The sequence below is a fragment of the Vanellus vanellus genome (assembly GCF_965231255.1).
Source record: "Vanellus vanellus genome assembly, chromosome: 1".
Lineage (NCBI taxonomy): Eukaryota > Metazoa > Chordata > Aves > Charadriiformes > Charadriidae > Vanellus > Vanellus vanellus.
In genome coordinates, this window is record NC_138905.1 from 146,810,648 (window position 1) to 146,823,983 (window position 13,336).

At 43.9% G+C, this 13,336-nt stretch overlaps 1 protein-coding gene across 1 annotated transcript in view; it reads left to right on the forward strand.

Annotated features, from left to right (window-relative positions):
• The first annotated feature begins 7,945 nt into the window (after nt 1-7,945).
• Nucleotides 7,946-13,336, forward strand: part of CYFIP1 (cytoplasmic FMR1 interacting protein 1) — an 83,999-nt gene continuing 78,608 nt past the window's right edge. Inside the window, exon 1 of the mRNA XM_082495499.1 lies at nt 7,946-8,112. The gene's annotated coding sequence lies outside the window, so the exon portion shown is untranslated. The remainder of the gene's footprint in view (nt 8,113-13,336) is intronic.

The window sequence follows — 13,336 nt, forward strand, 5'->3', positions numbered from 1 at the left end:
GCACTTGTATCACTGGTTCCTTACTTTTTGAGTATATGTATGTCGTGTACTCTGTGCTTTTAAAAATCTAACAAGTAGTTGCTTTATTTCTCCTTTCTTTACAGTGGTTACCTTCAGTGAAATTACTGCTTTGCATAGGCTTACCTTGGATAATATTAGCTAGATATGGGAAAAAGATCCTTCGATCCTTCATGTTGTTGAATCAATAATTCCTAGTAAATCCCTTTGCAGATTTTACTTATTTTATTTGAAAGACCCTGTGCAAGTGTTTAATTCCTAAACAGGAAATTGGGTTAATCTTGCATTGCAGAGAGACTTCTGTGCACTTTGGAGGTGGGTAATGCCTGCATGCTGTTTTTCAGCCAGCTTCCAATACTTGTTCTTCTGTCATCACAAAAGTACAGTGGAAAATCTCGCTCTGGCAATGTTGGCCAATTCTAGTCACGGACATCCTCCATGCTTAGCTTTTTGCGTGTCAGTATGAGTCTGTCTTATGGCATCCCTTTCTCTTTCCTTAGACCCACAGAAAAGTCCTTTCTATTAGTGTGCATGCCCTGTGATGTGACCACGATCTTTTTATCAGTCCCCTGGCAATGGTTAAAATGGCTATTTACCTGTTTGGGGAAAAAAGTGGCTTTTAGTGAGATTTGGGGTATTTTAGCTATTTATCTGCGCAAATTTCCTTGTAACGTTTTCTGTTTTCTTTACAGAGCAGTGTTGTTACTTGGGTTCTGTCCTGGGTCTGTTCCTTCTGGATCTTTTTTGACCCTGTTTTCAAATTCCCATTTTTACCCATTATCTCTGAATTGATTTGAATCTTAACTTTCGGACACTCTTCCTCTTTGATGGAGGAGACCTAGCATTTGAGTATGCTTTACTTGAAATTCCAAAAGTGCAAGTAAGCAAAAGCAGGGATGTTAGAAATATGAGGCCTGATTTATTGCATGTGCGTATAGATTTAAGGGGGTTCTGTCATGGTGTGTTGTTTTTTAAATTGTCAGGTCTACCCAAAGGAAAGCATAAAATACCCAGCAAAGCATGTAGAAACTGAGCTTTTTAAGCTTCCAAGGAGATATCTTCTAATTTAAAACCATATTTTTGAAAAAGCCCGCTAGGTGGCAGATTTCAAACTGTCAAGGGAATTTTTTTTTTGTTGATGTCTTTCCAAGCTCATGGCTGTTGCTTCCATAATGTCAAAAGGCTGTTCTGTATTTAAATTAGAAAAGTCATGTGCTTTCCACTAAATATGTCTGATCTAAAAAGCATAAAATAAGAAATAATTATTTTATAGTTTGAAAAAATAATTCTTGATTATGGAGAAGATGATGTAATGAATGATTGAATGAGAAAAAACATAATCTTGTTTATAGTCATAGCCAGATTATTCTGATCCTAGAAAACTTGAAACTAGAAAGAGAAAAAAAATGTTTAGATCCTGGTCTTAGCCATATTTTTCTATTTTATGCTAAGGCACAAAAAGGCCTGCTTGGCTTTTTGAAACGAGAACAAGTACTTAAATGATGTACAAGGGAGAAGTGAATGTCTTTAAAAACCAGCACTGATATGGGTGGAACAGCAAGCATGGATTTGGGTGCTTAAAAGTAAGGATTTGGTTAGATGGTATTAAAGAAGATTATAATATTCATGGTAAGATGTTATGTCTGATGTCTAAAATTCTTTGGAAAAGAACATGCTTCATTATTGGTTGCTGTCACAGTTTCATCTATACTTCATTTCTAACTTTATTTGTTTTCTTTTTAACTTCTGGATGCACTCTTGTAAAAATTACAGCATAGAAGCCCTTATCTATCTGGCTCAGTACTTTTCTTGTCCTTTTCTTTCCTGTGGACTTCTGTAATCTCTAGGCCACATTCTACTACAGATTTTGTGAATTCCCTAATGCTTTCTTTGCTGTTTAGTTTTAATAACCCCTAATTAACCACTAGGTCCTTGAGGACCTTTGCTTGTGTCATGCTATTGATATCAAAAAAGTTAGCAACCTGTTGTTGATTTCATGGTTTCCATGGTAGCATGGAGGAAAGATGGTATCTCTAAATTGCAGGCTGATTAAAAATATAAAAAAAAAGCCCTCTGACGTACTTTTTAATCTTATTAACTGTAGAGATTTAAAAATTTTCCAGCTTTCCTCCTATACTTTTTTGCACGCTTACAGAAAAAACTTTCCTCACTGATACAGTTCATATTTATTGGCTTGTGCAGAGGCTTGTTGCTGCACTGTGCATTTATTGCTGGGAAGGCTGTAGGGGATCACAGGTCTTGGGGTCTGGATAGCTAATAAAGGTACCAGCGTAAGAGAGGCAGGGCTGGGGTGAAGAGTGAGTGGGCTGAACTGCCTAATGTATGTGCCCTAGTTTTTATACTGTTGTCCTGCATGAGGAAAATGAATGTGAGGTATAATAGAATCAAGGAGGGATTTAATCCTTGTTCACTTCTGTTAGGGAGTTGGTGAGTGGACTCTGGCATGGTTGGGAGCACAGAGTGCAACATTCTTGGAAAACAGGGTGGGCGGACATGGGCCTGTTTTATAGATAAAGAGTTAAATCCCACTGAGTTAGCAACAGAACGTTTGTCTAGCATTTTGGGAAGCTGGCAAGCAGAACTAGGAAACCCTGCTTGCTCAGATCCATTTGAGATAGTGGCATGCAGCATTAGGAAGGAAATCGGAACCAGAGACCTACACATCTCATCATGTCCTAATGGGTATTTATGAATGTGCAGCACTCTTGCTGTTGGCTGCTGTGCGCTTGGTGGCACGCATGCTTTTAGGGGTAGGAATCTGGCTTTTCCTGGAGCTGGAGGTAGGTGTGGGTAAGCAGATCACTTTGCGTTTGTATAAGGCCTTGTGAAGCGGAGAACTCCTGGCTGTAGCCATGGTAGGAGTTACGTCTTTACATAGCTGGCCAGGATTCCTGCTGTAGGCAGGTTCTCACTTTCTGAGCTGGCTGCTCATTGAGACTTCTGAGCCAGTTGCTGCTTTCTGCTTGGTGTCTTCTGCTTAAACTCTCCCAAGTGCTGTGCCCTTTACATAGGTGCTTGTCTCCTCCTGAGAGCTAAAACAAAGGGTTTGCTACATGTAGTATGGAAGCATATTATCTTTCCTTAGCCTTCCTATGCTTTAAACTGCTTGCCATGTCTGACACAAAATGGAAGTCCATGTTGACCGGTGCAAAAAATTTTGTCTGGTCTTTTAAGAGTATGGATAAATGGCTGATATGTTGCCAGAGTTTGGATTTATTTTTTTAATTGATTTATAGACAATTAGCTATTTTCTTTCTTTGTAGTTTTGCATGAGTCCTATTCTTGGGGTCATTGTGGCATGATGATGACATGCAGCTAGTCAAGATTTGCGCTGCTTTTCTATTACTTTATATTGGAATTAGAATACAACAATAGGCCCAGAGAACTACAGGCCAGTCAGTCTCACCTCTGTGCGCGGTGAGATCATGGAGCAGATCCTCCTGGAAACTCCGCTGAGGCACGTAAAAAACAAGGAGGTGATTGGTGCTACCAGCATCGCTTCACCAAGGGCAAGTCATGCCTGACAAATTTGGTGGCCTTCTGTGAGGGGGTTACAGCACTAGTGGACAAGGGAAGAGAACTGATGTCATCTACCTGGACTTGTGCAAAGCATTTGACACTGTCCTGCACGATATCCTGGTCTCTAAATTGGAGACACATGGATTTGACAGCTGGACCACTTGGTGGATAAGGAACTGGCTGGACGGTCGCACTCAAAGAGTTGTGGTTAACAGCTTGATGTATGTCCAAGTGGAGACCAGTTACGAGTGGTGTTCTTCAGGGGTTGGTACTGGGATTGGTGCTGTTCAACATCTCTGTTGGTGACATGGACAGCAGGATCAAGTGTACCCTCAGCAAGTTTGCCGATGATCCCAAGCTGTGTGGCGAGGTACACACGCTGGAGAGGAAGGATGCCATCCAGAGGGACCCAGACAGGCTGGAGAGGTGGGCCCATGCCAACCTCATGAAGTTCAACAAGGCCAAGTGCAAGGTCCTGCACGTGGGTTGGGGCAATCCCAAGCACAAATACAGGCTGGGCAGAGAATAGCTGGAGAACAGCCCTGAGAAGAAGGACCTGGGTGTGCTGATTGAGGAGAAGCTCGACGTGACCTGACAATGTGCGCTTGTGGCCCATAAAGCAAACCGTATCCTGGGCTGCATGAGAAGTGTGGCCAGCAGGTCAAGGGAGGTGATTCTGCCCCTCTACTGTGCACTGGTGAGAACCCACCTGGAGTACTGCGTCGAGCTCTGGAGCCCCCAACATAGGAAACACATAGACCTGTTGGAGCAGATCCAGAGGAGGGCCACAAAGATGATCAGGGGGCTGGAGCACATCTCCTATGAGGAGAGGCTGAAAGAGTTGGGGCTGTTCAGCCTGGAGAAGAGAAGGCTCCAGGGAGATCTTATAGCGGCCTTCCAGTTTCTAATGGGGGCCTGCAGGAGAGCTGGGGAAGGACTTTGTAAAAAGGCATGTAGTGATAGGACGAGGGGGAATGGCTTTAAACTGGAAGAAGGTAGATTTAGATTAGATATTAGGAAGAAATTTTTCACTTTGAGGGTGGTGAGGCACTGGAACAGGTTGCCCAGAGAAGTTGTGTAAGCTCCGTCCCTGGAGGTGTTCAAGGCCAGGCTGGATGGGGCTTTGAGCAACCTGGTCTAGTGGGAGGTGTCCCTGCCTATGGCAGGGGGGTTGGGACTAGATGATCTTCAAGGTCCCTTCTAACCTAAACCATTACTATGATTCTATGATTGCCTGTCATGGCTTCATAAATACCTTTTTGTGTCAGGTCATGACAGTTTCCTGTGTCGCCTTACCTCCTTTCTGAGGATGAAAAGATCTCTGGACTCAGCTGGTCAAAAAAAAAAAAACCCAAACCAATGAATAGCTAGATATGCTATTAAGCTTAATCGCTAAAATGTCTGAGTGGAAAGGTGCAAAAGCAGAGAGTACATCATCATCTTAGACATAGCAGACACCTCACCTCATGGCAGGACCACAAGATTCGTGTTGAAGCTGTCAGGCTGCTGTGGAATGGAACCCTTCCATGGATTCCTGTGGGCTCCTGTGGAAGATTCTTTCATTGACTTTGTATAAATACTATAAAGCCCAAAGAAAGACATGAAAAATGAAATGAAAATTCAGGAAGAGTTTATCTAAGGCTTTATCTAATCTTCAGGCAATTGCATTAAGCTTATTATTACCATATTAACTGATGCTCATCTGGTGTAGGTGTAGGGTACATAAATTCCCAGGAGCATGATACATTACTGTTACAGATCTCACTAAAGATCCTTGACAGACATGGGTTAAATAGATTTAAATAAATACCACCCAAGAAAGGGCTGTTTGAGTTCCTAAGCCTAACCATTGGCCTCATAAAACCAAATCTGTCTTCCCATGTATAGGAGATCAGTTAAGGGCTTGATCAGGAATATGTAGATACATATATCTTTAGCTAGGCCCAGAAGGCCCGTGTTCAGCGAGGCAAGGATAATTAAAAAGGGTGGATACGGTAGAGTGAGAAGCAGGTTTTGGAGACCCGCTGAACCCCTTTAATCATTGCAGTACATAAATGTCTCAAAAGTCAAAAGAGCAGGGAGTCGTGGGGGCATACAGAATTAAATGGGGCAGCTGGAATGGCACAATGTGAGCTCTTTTAAAATGGTTTTGATAAGCATGCCTCATGTCACATGAGAACATAGACATCCAGATGGTAAAATGTGATTGTATTCTAATTCCAATATCAAATAATAGAAAAGCAGTGCAAATCTTGACTAGCTGCATGTCATCATCAATCATCATCAATATTTTTTTATTTGACCTTATGGGTAGCTATAAACTTGACTATGGGAATGTCGATAAAGAGCAGATTGCTCCAGCATTGGGGAAATAGCTCCTTACCCCACTCAATTCCTTTAGAAGGAGCACAGCAGGACCTGGGGCACCGGCCAATCCTTAGGACTGGCAGTTATTGCTAGGACAGCACGGTGCCGGTTGGCAGCATCTTGCTTTCAAGGAGAGCAGCTGCTCCTGGCACCAGGTGGCTTTCGGCAAGTACGGGAGCTGCAGTGGCAGTCTCGCCCAGGAGCACTGCAAAGCGTCACCCACCTGGGGGCGAGCTGCTGGTGACCAGATCTCACTGGGAGCTTTTGGCGTTGCTTGGAGCGAGTTCCCTGTCCTCGCTGCTCCCCTGGGGCTTGATAACGGAGGTCTCGCTGCTGACGTAAGCCAAGTGGCTGCATTAAGACAAGGCTGATACGAATTTGCACTGACCCAGGACAAGGAAACAAAACCAATCCTGTGTTACGAAGGTGAGTTATTCTTTAATTTAGTGAGCTCGTTGCCCCAAGCCGGGTTTGTGGGGAAGGGCATGGGATGGATAGCATTGAGCAGTACCAGCTGTCATTTTAGAAATTTGAAGCATCCAGCTCTGGTTGTGTTCTACAGTTTTGGCTGAGCTGGTCTTAGAAGCTAGACTCATATGGAGCTGTGATAGGGGAAAATTCATTCATTTGATTTATGCACTCAAAATACTTACAAATAAATACAAACAATCTGAGAAGGATAAGCAGCCACATCCTAGAAAAGAAATTGTTTCGTAGAAAAGACTAAATTGCAGTGCTGGGAAAAATATGACTCTGAAGATGTGCCAGTGATATGATGAAATCGTAACAATAACATTTTGAAATGGTCCGTAACTTCTCTACAAGCTGTGGGAATTCTTGACGATATGGAATGGGTAGAATAATTGGATTAGAGAGTACTTGAAATAATGACAATTAGGGGGTTTAGCAACTTATACCCGCTTTCTAAAGGCTTTTCTTGTAGATGCTATTACAAAAAGGCTATTTAAAGAAATTTGATACAGTGGAAATCTGTTTGGAAAAAAAAATAGATGAAGTAAAGGACTAATTATTCTGTTCTCAGCACAAAAATCATTGATAGCGCAGTGTCCCACTAACAGCTGTTGAAAACAGAGGCCTAAGATCGCTTGCTACAGCCATACTGTGTAGTTTGCTGATGATTAGAGAGGATTTTCAAGAGCAAATAAAATGTAGGGTGCAACTTCGAGCTGTCAAATACTGCTTGTATTTGTATAACAGGCTTTAAGGAAAAATTGTTTGGAAGTTCCCATGCGCTCAGCTGACTGTAACCTCTACTACATATAGCAGGTTGCTGGATTCCATCTGCCATAAAATAGTGGATGGAAAGATCAATCTTGACAAACTTTAGCGAAAAAGAGCTGGCAGTTTCATTTTGTGGTGCAGCATCAGGTCCATTAGATGAATCTCGAAGAGATAAAAGAAAAACAGAACTTGAAATGGGAGAACATTCCATGGAGAAGGTAAGCGAAGTTTAAAGTGAGCAAGCATGTATGTGTTTATTGTGTTTTACAGAAAAATAAAAGCGGGAGGTTGTCAACAGCTGGTGGAAAACAGCCATCCTTGGTTGGGTTTTTTTTATTATTATATATTTTATCATTTCTATTTTTAGGCTCAACGAACAGTCGCATTTCGGATAGGAAAAGGAGAGACGTGCGCACCCTCTAGAGGACGTTTAAACGGGTTTTCTTCGGGGATACCCTTTGCTGCATCCAGGTTAGGTCCTGCTGGGCTCTTTCCCTCGCCATCCGGCCAAAATTGTAAAGTGGGGGAAAAAAAAAAAAAATAAATATATATATAAATAATGCCGTTCCCGGGGGACGATGACGACGACTGTCAGGGTGGTGGCGGTGGAATCGGACTTTCTCCGGTTGTCCGGGAGGAGGAGCCGGAGCCCGGCGGGGAGGGAGGGAAGGGGCGGCAGGTTTGGGATGAGGCGGGAGGAGGAGGAGGAGGAGGAGGAGGAGGAGCTGAGGCGGCAGGAAGGGTGTTTCCCTGCGCAGCTCCCGGTTGAAGTGACTCAGACAGGAAACTCCCCGCCAGGCGCGGCCCAGGAGCGGAGCCGCCGGGGCCGACGCCACCCTCGGCGGCGGACGGCCCGAGCGAAACCCCTAGGCAGGCGGGCGGGCAGACAAGACGGATCCCTCCCACCACCGGGCAGCGCCGTTGCCGGGAGCCGGCGGCGAGCGGGTGAGCAGCGCTTTCCCGGGCCCGGAGCGGCCTGTCCGTGGGGTGGGGGCCGTTCCTCAGGCGGTGGCGGCGCGACACCCCCCCTCCCCCCCCCTTCCCGCCCCGTTTATCTGAGGGGAATAATTTTGGTGTTAACCCCTTTATCTCCTCATAGCAGGCGGCGGCACCGCCAAGCCGGAGACCCCCGGGGAGGCCCCACAACCCCCGCGGCGGGGCGGGCCCGCCCCGCCGCGGGGGTTGTGGGGCCTCCCCGGGCGTCGCCTCAGAGGGCGGTGCGGCGGGAAAGGGTCGCTTGTGAGGGAGCCGCTTCCCGCAGGGCGGGCCCCGGCGGTGGGTGAAAGCCTCGGGGGTGAGTGAGCCGCCAGTGGGTTTTAGTCTCCGCTTCTGGGTGCGGGGCGGGGGTCCGAGTTGTTCTCGCTGTCTGTAACACAGGGGGTGGTTGGGAGTTTAGGCTGGCTGGGAGCGGGTTGGACCGGGGTGGGCGGGGGAGGAAATACAAGTAAAAAGCCTTATTTTAAGTTCGTCCCGCTCTTCAGGTGAAGGAGGTGATCCAGTGTCATAAGAGTAACTTCTTCTTGAGGCAGTTGCCTTTTATCCTGTTAAAATAACTACGCTGTAGTGGGAGCAGCAATGTAAGCAGGAAACTCCCCGGAGGGATGGTCCGGTACCCCATCCCGCTCGTACCTGTCTCCCGTGAGGGAAAGAAATGCAGACAGACATACACTTTGTCGGTCTGAGTATTCCCGTAGTTCATCAGCAATGCTGCTAACCGTTTTTGCCTTTCAGTAGGCTCTCGTTGCCTTGATTTTTTTTTTTTTTTTTTTTTTTTTATTCCTGTGCCATTTGATGACAGGTTTGAGTAGCATTTAGACATGTAAATGGTTGTTTGTGCCAGGGAAGCTGTTAGGAGGAAGTTGTCTTTGTGGGATGTAGCCAGTCTGCCTGAAGTGGTGGCTGGAGAGCTTGCATTGGCGGGGGTGGAAAGCTGTCTGGAGGAATTTCTCCTTAATTAGAAGGTTGTACCACGCTTTGCTGTAAACTGTGGGAAATGGAAAGCTTAGGCTAATGAGCAACTCTGGTCCTTATTGCATTCCAGTTACTTATTTGCCATAACTTTATTGTAATAAACTTAGTGAATGTGTACACATGCAGTGTTGCTGGTTAGCGTGTTTCTCAAAATGGAACTTCTAATAGTACTGTAACACAATTCTGTGATCTCTGGATTATGTTTATTTTATGGCACTTACATAAAGTGTTTCATGCTCAGACTGAGTATCTCTGAGCTATATATACTTGAAAATGCATTTATAGTCGTTACTTTAATGCTCTGGTTCTTGGCTTTATCTAAGTCCTACTTTAACTTTTGAAAAACTCTTTTTGGCTTTTTAAACACGGAGCTCCTCCTGATTTAATGTAAAAGGCTCTTTTAAGGTTCCCAGACAACTGGTTTGTGAAGTCTAGCTGGTGTAGGCAGTCAGTGTCTCTGTAGCTGCAGGGAAGGAGGAGGAGGAATTTGGAAGCAGCCTGTACAGCACTGGGGTACAGCAGGAAGGCTTAGTCCCAGTATCATCAAAGGTTGCTCAGCTTGCCCTCTAAGAAACATACAGTAGTCTTTCTCTGCAGCAGTGTAGATTTATTTTATTTTATTTTTTTTTTTAGGACGATGTGATTGATGGAATATATCAATTGTACTTTGTGGTTTCCAGATTGCTACACCTAATTTATTGGTGTATTTATTTTGAGAATAAACCTCTCAAAATCATAGAAAAATAAACAAGGCACACTCCAAACTGCCCTACTGAAGATGAGTAAAGACTTTGTGTGTTTTGCTTAAAAATCTTGGGTTTGGTCAGTTGCTGTTGAGTGTCATGGTGAGGAGAGCGGAGTGGTGTTTGAAATGTGTTCAGCAATGTTGACTTAAAAATTCTCACTTAATAGATATCACAATATTTAAACCTAAGAGGACCTGAATTACCTAAGTTGTTTAAAAAAAATGAAAAAATTATGTTATAAGAAAGGGAACGTTCCACAAACAATCACGACTTTCTAGTTCTTAACTTCTGAGTTGCGTGACTTACATCACTAAAGGACTGCCAACTTTTGTACCTGTAATATCAAAAGCGTTCATTAACAAAATTCTTGTTTCTTCAGTTTGCCTTAGGTGCAAATTGGCCCCTGGGCTTGAATGCACAAGTTCTCTTCACCCATTACACAGACTTTAAAGCATAATTAAATAATTAACAGACATCTGTTCCAGCTATGTGTTTTATGTTAGAAGTTCTTCTGATATTAAGTTTTGGTTATTGCTTTGTTTATTCATTCTGTGAGAGAGGTGCCGTGGAAGGTGGCTTGTTCCTGAGGTTAGGTTTCGCAGTCTTGTCATAACTCTCTTCTCGGAACCGTTCGACTTTTATTTTTCATTTCTTGAAGATTTCCAAGATATTCAGGCTGAAGTGGAAGCTTTGGGGTGGTTGGATTTGAGCTGCAAATTTGGAACAAAAAGATGGAACAACGGATATCCACAAAGGTCCTTTTGTTGGATTCAGTTTTATTCATCCTTTGGCCTGAAATCTGCTAGAATTGCTTGCAGTGCTGTACAAGAGAAAACTAACTTTAGCATAATTTCCACACATATTTTATGTGTGCATCAAGATGGTTTCATTTTACAGTTGTTGTTCTACGTTCTCAGGGCAAGTTCTTTATGTGGTTCCTGTGCTGGACCAACAAGTGAAGTAAACTTTAATGTCGGGTGGCGTGTTATACCATAGTCAATCAGAACTCAGCTGTATGATTGACTTTGCTTCTCTTGAAACAGTGACACTGCGAGTTTCTGAATTTCTATTGTTTATATATTTTTAAATAGCTGTAGTCACTATGGCAAGCCCCAACTTAATAAGCAATTATTCTTGAGCCAAATTAAGTGCTTGTTTACCTGGGGATGCTGCAGGAGTGTGACACAAACCACGCGTGAACGGCCAGCAAAGTGTTTTGGTGGGTCCATGCCTCCACCTGGGAATGTGATTCATTTAAACAGTCCTGAGCTTCCATTTGGACATGCTCTCAGTTATATCATACAGAGAGGGAGCATTAAACATAACAGATTTGGAAACTATTGATATTTAAAATATTTAATTTGTTACAAGTGGCCTCTGGCAGACCTTACTCTTGTAAAGCATTTTGTTAGTTTTTGGCTACAGTGTTATTTGAATGCATAACAAATGAAAGGTGTGCGGATCTGTCATAGTAACATGAAATAAGGACCTTTCAACATGGTGAAATATGATTGTATACCTACAAAAACTTTCTGAGAACTTAGTAATGATACTTACGTTTTAAGCTACGGACATCAGTTTAGGATTCTTTACTACACATCTGCCCGCAGAAGCTGACATTTGTAGGGCTTGGGTATGCTTTGCTATGTAATACTGATAGCTGAGAGTGTGTATCGATTTGCTTGTTTTAAGTATAATTCCATTAATCCACATCACCTGCCTTTCTAGTGGTAAAATTAACATGTGATGCATTGATGAGACTTGCTACAGGAAGGCAGAGGGTACAAAATAGCAGAAAATCTTCCTGTCTCTTGGCACCAAAAATGTTGTAATTAGTATTTCGGGTAGCAGTTTGTTATCTCTCATAAACACACCAGCAAAAAACCCTTGAAGCTTCTTTTCTTCATAGGACTGAAAAGATTTTCTGCATCAGTATGTATTGTTTGCTCACTACTTCTATTATGTCTGTAAATATACGTGCATTCATAAACGTGTGAATTGTGGAGAAAATCCAGTCTTCAGACAGTTCAGTATTTTTGGGGAAAAGTGGCAGTCTCTGACTTCTAAGTGAAAAAAGTAGGATGGTACTAAACACGGGTATGGCACAAATAATTGTCAGGCACTTACCACCTTGGTACCAACCCCCTCAGGCTGACCATCAGCAGGACTGCAGGTGAATTTCTAGCTGTGTAGCCTTTCTAGAGAGAAGGGCCATTGTGGGGAGGGGTGATACAAGGTTGTGGGCAGCAGAGGTGAGAGCAGATCTTGCTGGGGGCGTTGGGGAGGGATCCCAGCTCTCCAAGCCTTCCCAGCTGGGAGGTGGTGATCCCTCCTTCTGGGGCTGGCTTTGAGCAGAGCTTGTACCCTGCTGCCATATCCCTTCCCCACATCTTCTGTAGCTGTTTCATCCTGCCAGACCTCTGCTTCTGCCAGCAATGAGGCAAATAGGGCATCAGTCTCATGGCCTGGTGAGGCACTGCACTGAGGGAGGGTTCTTGGGGTGGAAATCCCTTTGTAGCTAAAGGATCTGCTTGCTGAGTGCTCCCAGCTGTGGTCTGCCAGGTGTGGATTTGCAAGCCTCCAAGTCAGGCAGCAAGGTCCTTGTTGAACTTTTCTCAATAGCGAGAGAGAAATAAAGATGAATGTGGTAGTCCTTGGGGTTGGGTGGTTGCTCTGTGGTTCTGTGTGTGTGCTGCTGGGACAGGTGCCCTGGCATAGGCACAGCTTAAAGTCAACGTCCTCTGCAAGAGAGGAGGTTCTACTTGCTAACTTTAATAAAGTTTTTCTTATTTCAAATAATTGGGTAACACATGAGGAACTGATGCTTCTGTTCTTGCTTTCGTTAGAGGTAAATGCTGGGGCAGCAGGCTGTGGTGCCCCTCTTCCTCTGGGTTGCGAGCGCTCCTGGTTTACAAAGCAGTTAGTCGTGGAGTGAAACTGTATGACTTCTCCATGCTTGGACCAGATGTTGGGAGATTTCCTTAGTTTAACGGTGTGTCCCTCAGCAAGCCTCTTGCAGGGCTGGTTTCTGCAGGTCTGCTTTTCAGGAATATTGGTCAGGAGGTAGTAGAATGACCAAGCAACTTTGTAAAGCCAAGAATTACTCGTTTGCAGCAAAAAAATGCCATTCCCCCTTCTCCCCCTCCACCGACAGGCATCATAAGTCTTCGGACAGTGTATAGGCTTATGCTTATTTGATAACACTCTCTACATGTGATTAGCAGGGTTGAGTCTCAGTAATGTTCTTGTGAATGAGTACAATATTAAGTAAAAGAAAAAAATTAAATGGCACTTTTTGTTTTGGAAACAAATACTCAGATTTCAAAACCAGTGCTGTGGTTTTATATTAGTACGTGAATCTCAAGAGTTGACATGCTAAATAGTGATTCCAGCTGTGTTAAGTGGTACGAAGAGCTTTCAAAGATGCTTACCTTTATGCACTGTGGGGATGC